The sequence below is a fragment of the Lepidochelys kempii genome, chromosome 2 (genome assembly GCF_965140265.1).
Source record: "Lepidochelys kempii isolate rLepKem1 chromosome 2, rLepKem1.hap2, whole genome shotgun sequence".
Taxonomy (NCBI): domain Eukaryota; kingdom Metazoa; phylum Chordata; order Testudines; family Cheloniidae; genus Lepidochelys; species Lepidochelys kempii.
The window spans coordinates 170,959,309-170,979,800 of record NC_133257.1 but is presented as its reverse complement, the minus strand read 5'-3'; the positions used below and the strand labels follow the sequence as shown (position 1 = coordinate 170,979,800).

Sequence of the window (20,492 nt, the reverse complement as noted above, 5' to 3'; positions counted from 1 at the left end):
AGGCGCCACTCCAGAGGACACAAGAGTGGGTCCCCTACAGATACTGCTGAGGGAAAAACTTCTGGCACCGGTGCATGTGGCAAGCACACACACCTAATATGGAATGGACATGAGCAACACATCTCAAAGAACACCAGTTACGGAAAAGGTAACTGTTTTTTGTAAGGGCTACTCATGTAAGAGTTTTGGGGATAGACTGATTACGTTGAAAGGCTAACGGCATTACATTTTCAATGGAGCTGAGAGCGCTTATGTCCTCAGGGGATGCTGAGAACCTCACAGGATAGCACTCTGCCATTGGGAAAGTGAAGATTTCAAAGTGACATGACAGATTTTGAAAAAACAAATACTTTTTGTATTAAAAAAAAATAAAATAAAGACCATTATGAGAATTGTTTGTAAAGTTTACAATGAAAGCTGATCTCTATTAACTGAAATTTATAACTGTGCAGAGTGGAATATAAATTAATATAACCGAGATTCTGCTATTTATTACAAGAATTTTTTTTTATTTTATTCTTCTTCACACAAAGGGAAAAGGAAGAAAGGAAAGAAAAGGAAGGAGAGCTGTAGAGGGGATAAATACAGCCTACTGTGATATTTATATTTTGCTTGTGTTTTTAGAATTAAATATGTCTAGACCATAGATATCCACACAGTTGTTATTAAGCCTTAATTTGAGGCTACCTATATCATTGTCGTAATCCATTCATCTTCTGTGGTATTGACTAATAATTTCCAGTGTTGTGATTGTCTTGATGCTATACTGATTGAGGAATTACTAAGTTACTTTTTAGATCATTCAGTAGGCACAGAAATTTTTGAAAGGATTGATAAAATTGATACATGAGTTAGTGTTTAATGTATTCAATCTTTCAATGGGTAGCAAAGCTTTCACATGGAGTAATGATGACCTTGACTCATTTTTTGTATAATGTAATTCTTGTGTACATACAGAGAACTCCAACCTAATTAATGAATGGTGCAGTGTTGCTTTATTTATTATATAATCTTTTTATTATCAGATCAAGCGGATTTGCAGTTAATGATTTGGCACCAGTCTTTGTGACTCAAACCATAGCATCATGGCCTGAAATTTGAGACATCCCAAATTAGTGGATTCTTTTGAAAAGATAGTCATAGGTTTTGCTATACTAGAAAAGAGCAAGGATCTAATTCTGTAGGCCTTATTGAGGCAAAATTTCTGTTGCTTTCAAGAATACTGACTTCAGTGGGAGTTTTGTCTGAATGAGATTTACAGAATCGAGCTATAATTCCAATATCCTGCCTGCAACCATGGTTCCAGTGTAGTGCTGTATTTGAGGGTGCAGGGAATTGCTTCCTGAACTTGGTGTAAACAGGAATTGAAACAGGATCTTTGATTTCCTGTCTTAGTTTCATAACTATAAATAGCATCGTTAATAGTTATAAAATTTTCCAATATTTTTTTTTTTACAGTCTAGTCATAGCAACTGACTCCATTAATTACCTCCTCTGGGAATGAAGCCACATGCTATGGGGATTAATTTCATTGGGTGCCCTCTTGCTCTCTAGTTATGGGACATGATAAGAAGTAGGGACCAATCTGTTTTATAGCCTTCATAATTCTTGATACCTCAATTAAGTCCCATTCTTTTTACCAGGTTACACAATCCTTGTGTTTGCAATCTCTTGTAATATGCCATATATGAAAATACCACTCTCTCTCTCTCTCTCTTAACTACCTACATTCCCCTTTTTGTGACTGCTTCAGTCTCAGAAAAGTTGACCAGATTTTCAAAGTGAAAAACAGAGACACCTGTCACATGTAGGAGGGAATGGGCCATGTGATCATTTAGGTGAGAATCAAAGATCGATACAATGATGGCTTTTGGTAGCCGGGGGGCGGAGGGGAGAGAAAAGAGGGTAACCCCTCCATGTTCAGCCAAGCAACAGCTCTTCCAGACTCATTCATGGCTCCACTCTTGCCTTAAAAAATTGAAAGTGTAACACAGCACAGTAAAAGATAGCGATAATAGCATTTATCCTTCTGCACCCCTTTGTTTTCTCTCAGTTCAGACACATTGTGGCCTGTGCCTTTATTTTGTTAAATTTCCTCTCCTCCAGGTCATGCTTGAATTCTTCCTCTCCTGCTTTTTAATCATTATCCTCCCTCCCTCCTTGTTTTTCTCTTCTTTTAGTCTGTATGCTTTTGTTTACCCTTTCTTTGCCCATTCCTCCTACCTAATGGCACACTCATTCACTCTGAGTCCTCTGCCTTTCTCTTCCCAGACTCAGAACTGTCTCCCCCATTCCACATCATTACTCAAGCTCTGAGGAGGGGAAACATGGATGTTGAATTGGTCAGCTGCTTAAGCAGTCTGGATATGAAAGCAGTGCAGCTTAGCTGTTGTGATACCTGGATCTTACCTCTGGGATCTGGGGAGGACAGTACTGCTTCTCCTCTCCCCCCCTTCCCCGCATGGAGCAAGTGAGCAGGGAGGAGCTTAAGCATAGCAGATTGATGGCTCTGCATCATGCCCCTCACATGCACATACAACCCCAGTTAGGTACAGTTGGACCTGATTCCAGTGTTGCCAGCTCCTGTGATTATGTGAGAATCCCAGCTTTCATTTAGGCTAAAAACTTTTTTTTTTTAATCTGGTTAAAGAGAAAATCTTGAACATGTGAACCCTAACAGCTCACAAACCAGAAGGCAAATAACCAAAAGCAAAATCTGTACTTTAAAAAACAAAACAAAAAATCCTCACCATTTTTGAGTCAGTATCCTGAATGTTTGCAGCCCGACTCCTGATATTTTTAATGTTTGGCGATTGCCGTGCTATCATGCAGTTTTTTTCCAGAATAAACTTTATAACTAAATAGTGACGTTTAAAAAACAAAACAAAAATCTTTACAGAGTATAGGAAGATTGCAAAAGTCAAGAAAGAATTAATCAAATTTCCATGAAAGGAATATTTCTTGAAATTCATCCTGTTCATTTAAATGGCATGTTAGTCTCTGTAAGGCCCTGGTCCAGCACTTGTATCTGCATGGGTCTGATTGTGACTCTACCCATGTGGACCCATTTGCAGAATCAGGACCTACATTTGTTCGTCACCCCAGACCTTTTTATTAATAGTATATGAAGATTAGGTTACAGTCAAATTAATTTCTGGTAAAAGTCCCTTAAAATCAGTGGAGTTACCCAAGAAATGTGTAACCTTTAATGTTTAGTCTTTTGCAGTCCTATGATTTCTATGAAGAATCTAATCCTCAACAGAAATATTTCTGTTTATTTTGCTGCTAGGTCTCTGAAGTTAAAGACATTCTACAGCCCAAAGTTGCCACTCCCTCCAAAAAAATTAAAACAAAAATAAAAAGTATTATCTCTTATCTATGTGCCTACTTGTGAGTATCATCATCATAGTTTCTGAGCACCTGTGTGCCGATATGCTGTATGAATGTGTTCTCTTTTGAAAAATGATTTTAAATGATTTTTACTTATACTTTAAGTCAAGTATAGAAAATGACTTAAAACTATCCTCCTCTATTTTCCAGGTTTAAATTACTGTTCAGCCACTTTGTCAGTATTAAAGCTCTCAAGTGCCAATGCTGACAGAAGAAGCCATACCTTAAATGATCCTGCAAAATGAAAATCTTATTATCTGTAGTGACAGCTCTTGCAAGTCATAAAGCACAACAGGAGAAAAGTAAACCGGCTCAGTGTAATAAAACATGAAAATCAATGTTCGAGATAGTTTCCTCAAGGCAAACACTTTCATCTTTTGAGGACATTTGACCAAACATAACATCATTCACTGATGGCTTCTGATATCTGCATGGGGGGGAAGAGACCGAGAGAGTGAGAACAAGAGAACATTTGTCAGGACTAAGCAGTCTTTTTGGGGGAGAAAGAAACTGACTGAGACCAGTTTAATCCTAATGCAGTCATGCTGTCACTTAGCAATATGCAGGCAGTCAGAGCAACAGGTTTTTTTTTTTTCCCCAGACTGCCCTCATTCAGTTGGAAAGGGATCAGGTGTTTAGTCACTCAATTTAATTTGCGAGTGAGTTGTTAGAAGGACTCTCTATTTTTTTTTTTGGCATTTATTTGGTGATCTTTTTTTTTTAAGCATAAAATAAATGTGAAGCCAGGTGGTGTGTTTTTAAAATCTCTGTCCGACGCAGACTGGGTAACAAGAAATGCACAAGTTGGAAAGGAGCATTGTGTAGTGTTTAAAGCAGGGTACTGAGGCAGGATTTCTACTTTCCATTAGCAAATCTGCCACTACTTTAACCTTTTGGTACCTTGGTTTCCCAATCTGTAAAAATGTCTATAATAATTTTTAGGTAAATTAGACGGACTCGAGATGTGGGTTCAATTCCTGTCTGTTCCACAAACTTCCTATGGGACCTTGCACAAGTCACTTAATTCTTTGTGCCTCAGCAATAATTCTTGCTTTCACCTACCCTTCTTCTGTCTTGTTCAGTTAGATTGCACACTTCTTAAAAAGTGCATGTTTATCTGTGTTACCAAAGATCACCTAGCCCTGTGCTCTAGTTGCTTTGGCATAACTTAAACATACAACAACATTAATACTCAAATACAACTAAAACCCAGCAGTATAATTCAGTATATCCCACTATCAGCAAACTAACAAGTAAAAAAGCTCACATTGCTCTCCCTTGCAACAATTCTCTACTTTTACATTTTTTTTTGCTAAACCTGCAAAATGTTGTCTATTGTAACTCCTTGCTTTTAAACACAACTTCTGAAAAATTCACAAATATGAGTTGAAATTTCCCAGCCCTTTGGTCTGTGGAAGGACCAAAATCCCTTTTGCTGTTTTGGTGCATAAGGCTGGAAAAAAAGCCAACCCATTTTTCACGTAGAGGCATTCTGATTGTACTTGTTACTAGACCTCAAGAATAAAGAGTTGCATTTTGAAACTTGAAATGGTATGGACTATGCACTTAAGGCAGGTTTCAGAGTAACAGCCGTGTTAGTCTGTATCCGCAAAAAGAACAGGTGTACTTGTGGCACCTTAGAGTAAATTTATTAAAGCATAAGCTTTCGTGGGCTGCAGCCCACTTCATCGGATGCATAGAATGAAACATATAGTAAGAAGATATATATATACACGTACAGAGAAGGTGGAAGTTGCAATACAAACTGTAAGAGGCTAATTAATTAAGATGAGCTATTATCAGCAGGAGAGAAAAACTTTTGTAGTGATAATCAAGATGGCCCATTTAGATAGTCTCTAATTTGCAAACACACAAATGCTTTAAACTTTACCCACACACAGAGCCATCCTCTCCATAGGCCAGAATGGGGCAACAGCCGCAGGCCCCGTGCTTCAGGGGGACGTGGGAGCTAGGGTGGCCCGGGGGGTTAGCGTTAGCCTGGCGCCATCAGCAGGGGTTGGGCCCGCCGCCACACTCACCGGCAGGAAGCGGAGCGATCCAGCCCGCTCCGCCCCACCCCGGCTCCCAGTGTCACTCGGGGGGACGGGGCGGAAGTTGGAAAGAGGTGGGGCGGGAGCATGGGGAAGGGGTGGAGTGAGGGCAGGGCAGGGGTTTGGGGAAGGGGTGGAGTGGGGGCGGCACCTGGGGCAGAGGGGTGTGTGTGTCCCAGGCCCCGCACCCCCGTAGGGATGGCCCTGCCCATACAAGCAGTAGTTAGTTGAAAGTCAAGACTATATCTGTATGTGAATGTCTGTTTGCAGGATTCAGGTCACAACTTTGTAGATTTCACTGTGCCTAGAAGCAGTGATAACTCTTTTGTGACACTTCCTGATTTTCAGTAATAAGGCATTTACCTCCAATGTACTCACACAGGCTACTCTGTATCCGGGGGGGAGGGATAGCTCAGTGGTTTGAGCATTGGCCTGCTAAACCCAGGGTTGTGAGTTCAATCCTTAAGGGGGCCATTTAGGGATCTGGGGCAAAAATTGGGGATTGGTCCTGCTTTGAGCAGGGGGTTGGACTAGATGATCTCCTGAGGTCCCTTCCAACCCTGATATTCTATGATTCTTCCTCCTGCTGGAGCAGAAGCAGATATGGCTAGTGAATGAAGGAGCTGTGTCTGGCTCCCTGATGGTCCACTGCTTTTATGCCCTCCACTGAGCAGATTTTGGCTCAGGAGAGAATATGGCCCAAAATCTAGACAATGCTTTCACATATTGAAGAGTGACTTCCTGCTTCTTTGGGAATTAATGATTTGGGAATATTTATAGTGTTTGCAGCCAGGGAGATGGTGCGCGAGACAGGAGCAATTGTTCAAATACACTTGGCTCAGTGTTCTGCCATCATACAGCTCAATACAATGTTTGTCACACTTCCTGGTAAGAAATGCCTGTCTTAAGCCATATTAAAGTCCCTGTTAAATGCGAGGAAAAGATTTAACTATGGTAATCACTATACAGGTTGATTTACTTGCTCAAACTGCTGTATCTAACTGAATCCGTGTCTTTCACTTGGACAAAACAGAACTTTCTTCTTCAGGTAGTGTCCCCATGAGTGCGCCACTGTAGCTGTCTGCATTCCTGCACCTCTAATCAGAGAATGTAGGTAGCCGTGTCCGTTTGGCCCACACATGTGAACTGCCTCAGTTCCTTCTCTACTGCAGAGCTCCTAGTTGAGATCTCCGAAGTGGAGGGGAGGAGGAGGGTGGATTGTGGAGCACCCATAGGGACACACATCTTGAAGAATCGTTGTTGCACAAGGTGAGTAAATTCCTCCTCTTCTTCGAGTAGTGTCCCTATGAGTGCTCCACTGTAGGTGACTTCACAGCCGCATCCCTCATGGAAGGCTGGGGCTTCAGAGTGGAGTCTGTTATTGACAGTAGGATTGTGGAGCCGAAGATGGCATCTGAGGCTGAGTCCCACATAATCGCATAGTGTTTGCGAAAGTATGGGCATAGGCCCAGGTTGCTGCCCTGCAGATTTCTGAGATGGGGACATCTTTAACAAACGCAACCGAGGTAATTAAGTAAACTGGACTGCTACTCGCTCTGTCTCAGGCCAAGTGTGGTTGAGAAGGAACTGAGGGCAGTTTGCCCACACGACGCTAGATAGCCTCGAGGCAGACCACAAGGGAGGAAGGGCGCATGTGCAGGCTGAACAGATTCTGCTACCTAAATTTTCCAGTTTAGAGATGCAGGGGGACAGACATAGCTATAGTGGAGCACCCATAGAAAAACTAGTCAAAGAACCATTGTTACTGCACAAGGTGAGTAACTTCCTCATACACCAGGATAGGGTAGTGGAAGAATCCAAGACTGATACAGAACTGGGTACCAGGACCCCTCCTTATAAACCTTAAAGAAAAAGGTAGATTTTTACCCTGGAGCCCAGCCATTATCTCACAAACCTAATGAGAGAAAGTGGACACTCCAAGTGTCAGTGAACCAAGAGCTGATAATGTCCATGAAGTCAGGTGACAATCAAGGTGGAAAGACGTCGCTGGACAGTACCAATTGTAATACCAAACCTATATTCTGAATATGTGGTCACCACTGAGGCAGGTAGGAGGCAATATGGCCAGCAGCACAGCTGCTACCAGCATATCGGGCCGTTTGTGCTGGTAAAGACACAGTGCAGTTTACTCCCTCCCCAGAACAGTGGGGAAACTGGGAGATTGTTAGCCTCAAAGGTCTGGAGGCACAAAAAGAGTTAGGTGTTTTGACGCTGAGCATCACAGCACCTAGAAAATCACTGGAATACACAAAGCCAGATGTGGACCTCAGACTCCCTATCCAAGCTTGAGGAGAGATGTGTGTTATAGAATACAATTCACCAAAGTCAGCATTGCTGGGGAGTTGCCTACGTTAACCAACTGACCAGAGTAGGGTGTGTTAAGCCCCACTCCAGTCATAGAGAGAGCTGCCTTGGGCTGAGCTGCAGGGAGGTGACAGTGCTGCTAACGATTTATAGCCAGGGACCTTCTTTGGAGTGAACTGCCTATGCTGTTTTTGCAAGAAGTGGTGGTGGAGGGCAAGGGAGGAAGACCTCCTTCATAACCTTTAGCCAGTGGTCGGGGTACTCACTTGGGATAAGAGTTCAAGTCCTCCCTCCATCTGAGGGGAAGGAGATCTGCCGCCTCTCGGGTGAGGGCCTAATCACTGGGCTGTGGGATAGTCTGACACGGGAGTTCCATCGGTCTCTCCTGTTGAAGCTTTTCCACTGTGGATAAATAGAGTCACTGGAGCAGGAGTACTGGACCATTGGATTCTGCCATCCTTGGTGAGTAGTCTAATCACCATGCTACACAGTTGTTCTCACGGTCATTTTCTCTCTCTCTAAGGCCCAATGAGTCTTTTGTTATTTATCCACAGTGGAACAGCTTTAATAGGAAAGATTTATGGAGCCCACGGCCTGAAAAGTGGCAGATCCCTGTTTAAATCCCTTCTACCACTCAGATGGAGGAGGAGCTTGAGCTAGGGGTCTCCCATATCCCCAGACAAGCATCTTGACCACTGAGTGAGGTCCTTCCCCTGACTATTCTTTGTGAACTTGCCTGAGGGGCCTTATCTGGTAGGTGTGTTCAGAGGGCGCCTACTGGAGTGGGCCCCACACACGGCTTGGGCAGCTGAACAACTGTCTTCCTGCTTTGTGTATCACTCTGAGGCTTAGGTAGGAGATGGGTGTCTGGGCATCTATAGGGAACCAGTGGTGTGCATGCGCAAAGGCAAAAACATAGTCACTGAGGGAACTTTTACTGAAAAAATGTAGTGAGTGACTTTAGGCACCTACAGAGTTCAGTGGGAATTTTGTAGGTAGCATTGGTGCCTAAAAGTGGGACTTAAGTCTGGGTTTTAGCTGCCTAAGTACATTTGTGGATCTAGGCCCAAGTGACAGTCTCCCTTCGTAGGCTATTCCACAGGCAGTACAATGTTCTCTCCCTTGCTCAGGGCAGATCTGAACTGAAGCCATAGTCTATCCCTGTACCTCTGTAGAATAAGAACTGCAGACTCAGGAAGCAATGCTTACCCACCTAGAGCAATATAGAGCCTTAGTGAAGCTGACTGTATGTCAGTTCTCACAACCATGCCAGGGATGTCTGAAACATAGATGCAGTAAAATTGTGCCTAAATGCTTAAAACATCCATTCACCTAACAACTCTACCTCCACCAAAAGCTGCAAAAATAGCTTGGAAAACATATTTTCTGAAGACATTATTTTTAAGTGTGTTTTAATTACCGTGGCTTTCTTAGAAAATCTTTCAACTTTTAAATGAGTTGTTGCCCAGGGACAAGCCTTGGAGGTGATCAAAGGACTAAGTGGTTGCATTTAATACATGCAAACAAATATTAAGACAGCAATGCTGTCTATTTTACTATAATTGTCAAAACCCACTTCATGTAGCCTGTATTGCACTACATCAGTGGTGGGCAACTTGCAGCCCGCGGGCCATATGCGGCCCATCAGGGTAATCCACTGGCGGCAGTTTGTTTACATTTGCATGGCCACCTTTATGTTCCCGGCCAATGGGAGCTGCGGAAAGTAGCGTGGGCCGTAGGGACATGCTGGCCTCTGCTTCCCACCGCTCCCATTGGCTGCGGGTGACCATGCAAATGTAAATAAACTGTCTGGCAGGCCGCAGGTTGCCCACCACTGCATTACATAGTGTGACGGATAGAGGCTGTGATTTTCCCATTTTGATGGGAAGCAAGCAGGGACCAATTGGCACTGCCTTTAACAGAACTTTAACAAGTAATGAAAGCAATTGTGCATAAATAGAAAAAGGTATGCTGGCCATAATTTCTGTGGAAATGGCAGCAAACAGTACTAGTGACACCTTGTATATTGATTTGTGTGAAAAAGAAACCATACTTTTTGTGTAGGATTTGATAGTTATTCAGGCTGGACAGAAATAATTACAATGTCAAAAAAAAAATCCCACCCTGTAAAAAGACGATAAAAACGCTAAATAGTTTATTATTATTTATTTATCCTTATGGATTACCTAAGAAGTGACATAGAATCATAGAATATCAGGGTTGGAAGGGACCTCAGGAGGTCATCTAGTCCAACCCCCTGCTCAAAGCAGGACCAATCCCCAATTAAATCATCCCAGCCAGGGCTTTGTCAAGCCTGACCTTAAAAACTTCTAAGGAAGGAGATTCTACCACCTCCCTAGGTAACACATTCCAGTGTTTCACCACCCTCCTAATGAAAAAGTTTTTCCTAATATCCAACCTAAACCTCCTCCACTGCAACTTGAGACCATTATTCCTTGTCCTGTCCTCTTCTACCACTGAGAATAGTCTAGAACCATCCTCTCTGGAACCACCTCTCAGGTAGTTGAAAGCGGCTATCAAATCCCCCCTCATTCTTCTCTTCTGCAGACTAAACAATCCCAGTTTCCTCAGCCTCTCCTCATAAGTCATGTGTTCTAGACCCCTAATCATTTTTGTTGCCCTTCGCTGGACTCTCTCCAATTTATCCACATCCTTCTTGTAGTGTGGGGCCCAAAACTGGACACAGTACTCCAGATGAGGCCTCACCAATGTCGAATAGAGGGGGATGATCACGTTCCTCGATCTGCTCGCTATGCCCCTACTTATACTTCCTAAAATGCCATTGGCCTTCTTGGCAACAAGGGCACACTGCTGACTCATATCCAGCTTCTCGTCCACTGTCACCCCTAGGTCCTTTTCCGCAGAACTGCTGCCTAGCCATTCGGTCCCTAGTCTGTAGCTGTGCATTGGGTTCTTCCGTCCTAAGTGCAGGACCCTGCACTTATCCTTATTGAACCTCATCAGATTTCTTTTGGCCCAATCCTCCAATCTGTCTAGGTCCTTCTGTATCCTATCCCTGCCCTCCAGCATATCTACCACTCCTCCCAGTTTAGTATCATCCGCAAATTTGCTGAGAGTGCAAACCACACCATCCTCCGGATCATTTATGAAGATATTGAACAAAACCGGCCCCAAGACCGACCCCTGGGGCACTCCACTTGACACCGGCTGCCAACTAGACATGGACCCATTGATCACTACCCGTTCAGCCCGACAATCTAGCCAACTTTCTACCCACCTTATAGTGCATTTATCCAGCCCATACTTCTTTAACTTGCTGACAAGAATACTGTGGGAGACCGTGTCAAAAGCTTTGCTAAAGTCAAGAAACAATACATCCACTGCTTTCCCTTCATCCACAGAACCAGTAATCTTATCATAAAAGGCGATTAGATTAGTCAGGCATGACCTTCCCTTGGTGAATCCATGCTGACTGTTCCTGATCACTTTCCACTCATGTAAGTGCTTCAGGGTTGATTCTTTGAGGACCTGCTCCATGATTTTTCCAGGGACTGAGGTGAGGCTGACTGGCCTGTAGTTCCCAGGATCCTCCTTCTTCCCTTTTTTAAAGATTGGCACTACATTATCCTTTTTCCAGTCATCCGGGACTTCCCCCGTTCGCCACGAGTTTTCAAAGATAATGGCCAATGGCTCTGCAATCACAGCCGCCAATTCCTTTAGCACTCGGATGCAACTCATCCGGCCCCATGGACTTGTGCACGTCCAGCTTTTCTAAATAGTGCCTAACCACCTCTTTCTCCACAGAGAGCTGGCCATCTATTCCCCGTGTTGCGATGCCCAGCGCAGCAGTCTGGGAGCTGACCTTGTTCGTGAAGACAGAGGCAAAAAAAGCATTGAGTACATTAGCTTTTTCCACATCCTCTGTCACTAGGTTGCCTCCCTCATTCATTAAGGGGCCCACACTTTCCTTGGCTTTCTTCTTGTTGCCAACATACCTGAAGAAACCCTTTTTGTTACTCTTGACATCTCTCGCTAGCTGCAGCTCCAGGTGTGATTTGGCCCTCCTGATTTCATTCCTACATGCCCGAGCAATATTTTTATACTCTTCCCTGGTCATATGTCCAACCTTCCACTTCTTGTAAGCTTCTTTTTTATGTTTAAGATCCGCTAGGATCTCACCGTTCAGCCAAGCTGGTCGCCTGCCATATTTACTATTCTTTCGACACATCGGGATGGTTTGTCCCTGTAACCTCAATAGGGATTCCTTGAAATACAGCCAGCTCTCCTGGACTCCTTTTCCCTTCATGTTAGTCCTCCAGGGGATCCTACCCATCCGTTCCCTGAGGGAGTCGAAGTCTGCTTTCCTGAAGTCCAGGGTCCGTATCCTGCTGCTTACCTTTCTTCCCTGTGTCAGGATCCTGAACTCAACCAACTCATGGTCACTGCCTCCCAGATTCCCATCCACTTTTGCTTCCCCTACTAATTCTTCCCGGTTTGTGAGCAGCAGGTCAAGAAAAGCTCTCCCCCTAGTTGGCTCCTCTAGCACTTGCACCAGGAAATTGTCCCCTACGCTTTCCAAAAACTTCCTGGATTGTCTATGCACCGCTGTATTGCTCTCCCGGCAGATATTAGGAAAATTAAAGTCACCCATGAGAACCAGGGCATGTGATCTAGTAGCTTCTGCGAGCTGCCGGAAGAAAGCCTCATCCACCTAATCCCCCTGGTCCGGTGGTCTATAGCAGACTCCCACCACTACATCACTCTTGTTGCTCACACTTCTAAACTTAATCCAGAGAGACTCAGGTTTTTCTGCAGTTTCGTACCGGAGCTCTGATCAATCATACTGCTCCCTTACATACAGTGCTACTCCCCCACCTTTTCTGCCCTGCCTGTCCTTCCTGAACAGTTTATTACCATCCATGACAGTACTCCAGTCATGTGAGTTATCCCACCAAGTCTCTGTTATTCCAATCACGTCATAATTCCTTGACATCACCCAGGACCTCCAGTTCTCCCGGCTTGTTTCCAAGGCTTTGTGCATTCGTATATAAGCACTTGAGATAACCTGCTGATCGCCCCTCATTCTCAGTATGAGGCAGGAGCCCTCCCCTCACAGACATTCCTGCCTGTGCTTCCTCCCGGTATCCCGCTTTCCCACTTACCTCAGGGCTTTGGTCTCCTTCCCCCAGTGAACCTAGTTTAAAGCCCTTCTCACTAGGTTAGCCAGCCTGCTCACAAAGATGCTCTTCCCTCTCTTCGTAAGGTGGAGCCTGTCTCTGCCCAACACTCCTCCTTCATGGAAGACCATCCCATGGTCAAAGAATCCAAAGCCTTCTCTCCGACACCACCTGCGTAGCCATTCATTGACTTCCACGATTCGACGGTCCCTACCCAGGCCTTTTCCTTCCATGGGGAGGATGGACGAGAACACCACTTGCGCCTCAAACTCCTTTATCCTTCTTCCCAGAGCCACGTAGTCCGCAGTGATCCGCTCAAGGTCATTCTTGGCAGTATCATTGGTGCCCACGTGGAGAAGCAGGAAGGGGTAGCGATCCGAGGGCTTGATGAGTCTCGGCAGTCTCTCCGTCACATCGCGAATCTTAGCCCCCGGCAAGCAGCAGACTTCTCGGTTTTCCCGGTCAGGGTGGCAGATAGACGACTCAGTCCCCCGGAGGAGAGAGTCCCCGACCACCACCACCCGCCTCCTTCTCTAGGGAGTGGTGGTCGTGGAACCCCCTCATCTCAGGACAGTGCATCTCATGCCTTCCAACCAGCGGAGTCTCCTTCTGCTTTCTCCCCCCAGACATATCATCTGGTCCACTCTCCGCAATGGTACCTGTGGAGAGAACATGAAAGCGGTTAGTTACCTGTGCCCACGTTGCTGGAACCTGGACATTCCCCCTTCTTCTTCTGGAGGTCACATGTTGCCAAGCTTCTTCACTGGCCTCTTGGCTCCGCTGTGCAACCTGCTCTAAATCTTTAGAGCTTTGTGCCCATAGAAGCATATCCTGACTTTTGTCCAAAAAATCCTCATTTCTTGTATGCAACGCAGGGTCGTTATCTGTTGCTCCAGACCTTCAATCTTCTCTTCCAATATGGAGACCAGCTTGCACTTTGTACAGACCCCAATATGAGCAAGAGGATCCAGCAGTTTCTTGGGGAAGTGGATAGGACCAACCCCTGTCCATTCCTTCCCTTACATGTAAACATTTGCAAGAAACTCCAGAAGGGGAACTTCCCCAAGTTTTCCTCCCCCGTAGCCCACTCCTGCAGGTTTTTCACAGAAGGGGAGTGATTTGGCCTTATAATTATAGTAAAGGGATATGTTCTGCTCAGAACACTCATATTCAGAATTCTCACCTATATTAAGGTGATGGGAATGTAACATTTTAGGCATCTAATACAACATTGCCACTAAGTGAGAGTGCTAAATTTCAAAATCATTAGTATAATGTTATGGTTTTCAATAATAACCACCATTATCTGAATTTCTCACTATATTGTTACAAAGCAAAGGGAGAGAGGTATTAAACTAGGTTCTCAGAATTGCCAGTCTTGTTCTGAGGTGCGGGAAATGCTTTTGACTTTCCTTCAAATATTGCTATCCATCCATTGTAGTCCCTACACAATTTTTTTTAAAATTTGCACTTGGATAAGGCCTCACTACATGTATGGAACTATGTTTGGTCTTTAACTTCAGTATGGCTGAGTAAGTGCTGATAAGAGAACAAGAAAAATAATCCATTAAAATATTAGGAGTTCAGAATCCAGTGAGTGAGACCTAGAGTATATCGGGATGGGTAAGAAATTGGCTTGAAATGGAAGCAAATTGGCATTTTATTTTTTTGGTTTTGTTTTGGTTTTCTATAGATGGGACTTTGCAGGCCACTTCTGGACTTGGCAACAGCTTATAGCATTCCAAGTAGAGCTAGGCCAACTATTCCTAATAAACAGTGTCCGCACTGCACTCTTTGCAATCTTTGGAATGTTATGACTGAACAAGCTTCGGCCTGTGAGTTGCTTGCAAAATGTCTGTTGTGATTATTCCTTCCTATATTTCATCTGCAGAATTCTATATTTGAGCTGCAGTTGCGGTTTTAACATTAGAATGTAGGTTTATCCCCTAGGACACATGCCTTTTTTTTTTTATTTCTCCACACTTTGATCAGGTGACTGAAACTTTTAACTGCCTGCTGTTTCCTTGTGAAATGAATTTCATTTTGCCATGAAACAACTTTTTGTTCATGGTGAAGTGAACCCTGGCTACAGCCTGAAATTTGCTTTCCATGAATGTGTGTATGCTTAAAGAAAACGTTTGTGTAACTTGTTCATGTAATACAAAAAAGGAGTATTAACTGTTCAGTACTAAATTTTATTTAGAATTGTAAATAGTTACAAGGGTCAAAACGTTCAAAATTAGAAACCTCAAGTTAATCTCATAAAGCCATAGTTAAGCACCTAAATAAGAAGCTTGCTGAGCACCTAGCAGTTAGTGGGTGGTCCTCACTTTTAAAAATGAGGCCAAATGTTTAGATGCTTTTATATTAAAGCTGGTTGGGAAATGAAATTTTTTATTTATTTTCATTGACATTTTGGGGAGGCTTTCTTGAAAATCTGAAAACCAAAATATTTTCAATTTTTTAGTTTAAATCTGAAAAAAAAAAGGTTTTCAGTTGCTAAAAAAAAAAAACAAAAAAAAGTATTTGGTTGTTTTTTTTTTTCCAATGAAAGCCCTGATGAAAATAGAAATATATTTAATCTCCCTGTACTATCTGCCTTAAGTGAAAGAAAAAAAGTAAACATATTAAGTGCATTCCTCAAAGCTCTCTTCCTCCCCACAAAAATCTTCTTTTGGTTTTAGTAGTAATAAGACGTAGGACTTGATGGCGCTTGACGATAATCCTTTGTTCTCATCGTACATCTTTCATCTAAAAATTTCCAGTATTATATACAATGCTGAGACTTACATTTTTAAAACTGTGCTCATGAGCTATATGCACCCTGGTCAAATACACATGCACACAGTAATGGGTGTACGTGCAAATCTTTGACTTATATGTGCAGATCATGCATTGTGCATGTGCACTTTCTAAAAATATGGCACATAAAGGCTGTCTTGCCTACGGTCACCTGCAGGGTCGTTGAAATGTCCACGATGGCTAGTCCCCTACTAGGCCACATTACAACCATTTACTTTCCTCTTGAATATGAAAAGGAAGAAGAAAGAGTGATCAGCACAAAAGCACAAGATCTGCTTAATAACTGGCATAATCCAATAGAAAAATAAAATAGCAAGAATAAGGGAAGGCTTTTTCAAACTGGGAATAAATGTTAAATCTATAGATCATCTGTTTGGCTGGACTTTACTGGTACCAGGGAGTGCTGTTTGGGAAGCAGTTATGAACTAAAGGAACATTGTCAGCACTCTGCTCCTGTGTGTGATGACAGTTCGGCACAAGGAGGTAGCAGATGTAGTAATTAAGTGTTCTCAAGAGGCTGTAAAATGAGCTGATTAGGTGAATTACTAGACCTAGCAAAGCCACATCAGGATCAAGAGGCAATCATGCATCGGGAAATATTAGAATTGATGGCATCTTGAAATTCTCTTCTACGCTGTCTGTCATGTGCGGTAAATAAAGGAGGTGCTCTAATGTTAACATATCCCAAGGAAGGAAAGAGAGAAAAATATTTGACACTCTTGTTTAAAGTGCTGATCAAACCTTGTTCATTTGCTTTTTGATCATGTACATCCTCTCTAATTCTCACACACACAAAGCCACAGTCTTGTCTCACTTTTCAGCAAAGATTCAATGGTATTGTGCTATAGTGTTAACATTAAGGCCATGTCTCTATTATGGGGAGTATACCAGTGTCGCTACAGCATAACCCCATAGTGTAGATGCAGTCTTCACATTTATCCATCAGTATAAGAACACCATCTCCACTAGTGACAGTAGTGAAGACGATGAACGCATTCTTCGGTCAACCTGGTTACATACACAGTAAGTTGGCATGCCTACATCTCTCAGGGTTGTGGATTATTCGCATCCCAGAGCAACGTAGCTATGTCAGCCTAAATTTAAGTGTAGACCAGGCCTAAAACTCATTTAAGTAAGACTCTTATTACCAATGTTCTGTGTAGCCTGTTGCTCTTTCATGGATGCATGAGTTATAATGGAAAATGTATATTGCCTGTAGTAAAAATGATGATATTTTTCATCCATACATCTCAAAGTATTTTACAAGAGTGAGTGAATGTTATTGTTCTAGTTTTACAAACAGGGTAATTGAGCCACAGAAAGGATAAGTTATTTGCCCCCATGTCACTCAACAAGTCAATGAAAAGAACTGGGAATACCACTCAGTTTCTCCGATTACTAGTTTTTGCTCTTTCAGCTGGCCACAGATGCCTAAGAATCCACAAGAACTGGACCAGCATTTTCTGCAGATCTTGGCCTTCTACTAGAGCTGCTGACAGCAACCCCTCACTATTCCATTCTGCTGCATCCCCACCTCCCACGGGACAATATGATAGCTCATGAACAGCTGTGCCACTGTGGGAGTGACTCAAGTAACTGATATTTGCAATTAAGGCCTCATCCAGAGAATGCCAAGCATCTGCAACTGCCATTGAAATCAGTCTTCAATCCTATATGAGATCACAACCTTGACTTTCTCATTCAGAGAGCAAAATCTCATTTGATTTGGGGCTCTCGTTTTAAAAACTGTTCCACAGTGATTTACATCCCTCATTTACTTTTAGTCTATTCCAGCTGTGTACTTTAAGATCCTTCCCTATTAGAGCCTTTACATAGGAGGCCCTCTGAGTAATCAAGAAACCATTTTAGCATTTGTGATTTCTCAGGTTTGTGTCATGTACCAGGTTATAGTCCAGTGGGAAGGGCTGGTTGTCAAAACCTCAACGGTTTTTCAGTCAAAAACAGAAAATGGTTTTCAGGAAGGAATTTAATGCGGAACTTGTTATTCCAGCTAGTGGGTAACCTGGTTATGAACGGCATCAGTTATTTACAGTAGAACCACAGAGTTACGAACCGCTTGGGAATGGAGGTTGTTCGTAACTCTGAAATGTTTGTAACTCTGAACAAAACATTATGGTTCTTTCAAAAGTTTACAAATGAACATTGACTTAATACAGCTTTGAAACTGTACTATGCAGAAGAAAAATGCTGCTTTCCCTTCATTTTTTTTTAATAGTTTACATTTAACACAGTACTGTACTGTATTTCTTTTTGGGGTTTTTTTGGGGGGAGGGGACTCTGCTGCTGCCGCCTGATTATGTGCTTCGGGTTCCACTGGGTGTGTGGTTGACTGGCCAGTTCGTAACTCTGAGGGTCTACTGTATTAAGAAAACATGCAAAACCAAAAGCTTCTTTGCAATTTATTGTCACATTAAGCAAACAAAAAAGCATTGTTTCTTTTTAAGCAAATAGAAAATACCACCTTTTTGCTACTACACAGAATATATGCCACTTATTACACTAGATGGTATTATTATGTATTTATTTGAATTAATGTAGAAGGTAGGGGCCCTAGTCATGGACCAGGACACTGTTGTGCTAGACGCTGTACAAACACAGAACAAAAAGACTGTCCCTTCCCCAAACAGCTTAGCATCTTATGAGCAAGGATTTAAACGAAGACTTTTGGACATCACTAGTGGTTTTCTTTCTGAGGCTTCAATTTCTGGGTGCCCAACCCAAGACACCTTTTAAAAGCATTGAATTTTCAAACTTCCCTCAGCACTTTCTGAAAATTAGGACCCTTTAAGGTATCTCAAGTGGGGCACCCAGAAATTAAGACACCTAAAGTCACTAGTCATTTTTAAGACTCTTGGCCTAATTTTGACCTCTTGCTTGAGTCCATCTAGTTGGCAAAAGTCATTTCATTATTGGCTTTAATTCTGAAAACCTTACTAACCTTTCCTAGGTCATATGTCAGATAGTATATGTATATTGGGACCACAAAATGGCATACATCCAAGAAATCAACAGTGAAAGAAATATACGCCATTTGCAGTCAGAAAAATAAATAAGTTAGAGGTCCTTGTGAGGGGAGGGAGAGAATATTATATCAGGAGACAATCTACCCTACTTTCTTTTCTCACATTCTTAATTCCGTGACTTTTACTTGCTTTATCGCTTTTCCTGATTCCCTGCAGGCCAACGCTTACAGCTAAGCCTCTGTTTTATCGTGCACTGCTCAAAACTTTGTCAGAAAATGACTTACACTGCTGCGTTTGATAGTGGCTGCATGATTGAAACGACCCACCTACTGGTTGCTCAAGGTCCAGATGATCACCAAAGTTTGAGAGAAATCGTAATGACAGCCCTGGAACAGCTGGAAGATTGTTAAAATATATGCTCTTTTATTACTTCCAATAGAAGGCCAAGAAATTGAATAAACTTTTTTTATTCCATCTAAAAACAATTATCCAGCTCCCATCTCACTGTAATATCAATATCCAAAGAAGAATATTAGGTTTTGACACCATTTGATAACACAGTCATGTTGCAAGAACCACTTCTGAGCAAAGTCATGCAATTTGCATTGTCCATAGTAGTTCTAATTGTTCATTTTGTGGTCTTTGATAGCTGCCTCCAGACTTGACTGCCATTGGACCAGCACAAATCAGCTTTACAACACACTGGTATTGCAATAGTCACAACCATTAGATCATGCAGTGTGTCTGATAAAATGTAGACATTCGGTGATAGTGGCACCATTCATGCCTCTAAAAATCAGGCTCCATTGAAGTTTCTGTTGTACATTTTCAATGGCTTTTATTTCTGCTGAAATTTGATAACGCCATGAACAGCTTTCTATTACAATACGAGAACAGAGACATCTCTCTATGCCCGCTATATCTCTAAATAACATTCACATTTTTTTCATCTTCAAAGTGCTGTACAAGCAGTAATTCATCCCCGTGATCTGGATATATAATTAAATGTTTATCACCATTTTATAGATGTGAACATGGAGGGAGAGAGGCCATATATTTTTTTGCCCAAGGCCATAGAGAATCTTGTGCCTGCGTACAGAAGGCAACCTAAGAGTCAGCTTCATTCCTTCCTCTCTCAAGAAGGGGCTGTAAGTACTTCTGTTCTGATCTTGGGGTGATGTCATTTTGACAATCGCTCCAAAGAAAAAGGAAGCCAGCACTTAATATTTTAAAGCCAAGGAGGAAATCAGTAGCAAAGTGAGGTCTCCTGTAGACACAAAACTGGAGCTGTAGGGGCACAGACTGTTGTGGTGGTGTTTTGCAGTTCATCTTTAAGTTTCTCACTAGGGTAGAATGGAATTACTCATATCCTTAAAATTACAGATATGCTTAAGTGCTTTGCTGGAGCAGGGCCTCACTTCTTAATTCAGCTCAAGACCCAATGGGATGAATCTAAGGTTGTACTTCATACAATAGGGCCTTGTTTTGGATTAACACATATTTTTGTTACCATTCTTTCCTACGTAGAAGTGCAGTTTTCAATGTGAAATGTGTATACTGTCTAGCTCAGGGGTCTCAAACACATGGCCCATGGGGTTTATTTTCTGTGGCCCACCAGCTCCCTGCGGCACCCCCGCGCACCGCCCTCCCCAGCATTTACCTAGAGCGGCTCTGGCCCCGGCACGCACCAGGGGCAGAGCAGGCTCCCTGCCTGCCTTCCTTGCCCCCGCGCCACACCGGGAAGCAGCTGGGACCTGGGGGAGGGGGGACCCAGGGGTTTG

The 20,492-nt window shown here is 42.9% G+C and overlaps 1 protein-coding gene across 6 annotated transcripts in view; it reads left to right on the top strand.

Moving 5' to 3' along the window:
- ADCY1 (adenylate cyclase 1) overlaps positions 1-20,492 on the top strand; it is a 224,158-nt gene that overhangs the window by 59,615 nt on the left and 144,051 nt on the right. The window contains exon 1 of one of the 6 annotated variants that reach the window (XM_073332761.1): positions 6,687-6,710. The exons of the other annotated variants lie outside the window; for them this stretch is intronic. The gene's annotated coding sequence lies outside the window, so the exon portion shown is untranslated. Of the gene's footprint in view, positions 1-6,686; positions 6,711-20,492 lie in introns of those variants that run through there. 6 annotated transcript variants of the gene reach the window in all.